Raw genomic sequence first — 1,357 nt, 5'->3', positions numbered from 1 at the left:
GCCCGGCCGCCTCCGCCGCAGCCCGCGCCGGGGGTTCCGCCCCGCTCCGCGGGCCCCAGAGCCCCGCCCGCAGCGGCGCTGCCTCCCGCGCCGGAGGCACCACCGGCCCACGCGCAGGTTTCAGTGAACAGTTAAAATCAAAGGTTTTCTGTCAAAAGTGTCCCAAGGAAGCTGCTTCTAACTACCTGTGCGAATGACACATCTACTTCCCCATGTGTGGGCATTGTGGAGAGGTTGGTGCTGGTCTCTTCTCCCAGGGAATTAGTGACAGAACAAGAGGGGACGGCTTTAAACTGCAACAGGGGAGGTTCAGACTGCACATGAGGAAAAAAAAAATTCCCAGAAAGAGTGGCCAGACAGTGGAATAGGCTGCCCAGGGAGCGGGTGGAGTCACCATCCCTGGGTGTGTTTAAGGGTCGTTTGGATGAGCTGGGGGGGGATGTGGTGTAGGGGAGAACTTGTAGAGTCGGGCTGAGGGTTGGACTCGATGATCCCGAGGGGCTTTTCCAACCTGGATGGTTCTGTGAAAGAAGCGGTATAGATTTGTAAAGTTACAACTAATGAGGGAAACGAGAATTAGCTCAGCCCTGCTGCTGGCTCAGGCACGGGTCACGGCAGCAGCCCTTGGGGGTGCTGGGTCACAGACATTAGGGCTGATGCTGAGCTGAGCCAGGCCAAGCCCAGCAGAGCCGAGCCCAGCAGAGCCAGTTCTCCTGCCCACAGCCCTGTGCCGCTCCCGGGTGAGGCAGGTGGCTGAAGGGGCAGCGGGCCCTGGCCTCACCCCCCTCCCGGGGTTACTTTCACCGGGAGCATCCCCGCTTGTGGGAGTGGGTCCGTGCACGGCTCCCCACAAGAGGGGCAGACGCGTTACTCAACTCCTACCCTGTTTTTCCCAGTCAGACAAGGGAGTGAAAACTCGCTCCAGCTCTTGTGCTGCACCTGTGACAAAAACACCTTCGGAGCAGCCGCAGAGAGACTGCAACAGCACCGTAAGAAAACCCCTCCTGTTTTCTATCGCATGCCCAGGGTGTTACCTTAAATTCGGTCTCAAAAGACTTAGTTCAAAGTTTTAGAAGGCGGGCATGCTTTATTGCAGCGCTGGGTGCACGGGGGATCGTTCCACCTAACGTGCGTGTCGAAAGACAAAAGCACACTTATTATATACAATAAAAGAAATGAATATTCATGTAATTCCTAAAAAGTACACACCTATTTCCAGAGGATCTAATACCTATGTTAATACATTGCCCAAGTGTACTAAAATTTGGGGAAGGGTCTCTGAGGGGCTTCCGTGGGGGTTTTCGGTGGTCTGTGCTGGTCCCTAGTGGTTGTTGAAGAGGTGTCTCAGTGTCCTTTC

This window comes from Strix aluco, chromosome 31 (genome assembly GCF_031877795.1).
Source record: "Strix aluco isolate bStrAlu1 chromosome 31, bStrAlu1.hap1, whole genome shotgun sequence".
Classification (NCBI taxonomy): domain Eukaryota; kingdom Metazoa; phylum Chordata; class Aves; order Strigiformes; family Strigidae; genus Strix; species Strix aluco.
This window is presented reverse-complemented; position numbering follows the sequence as displayed.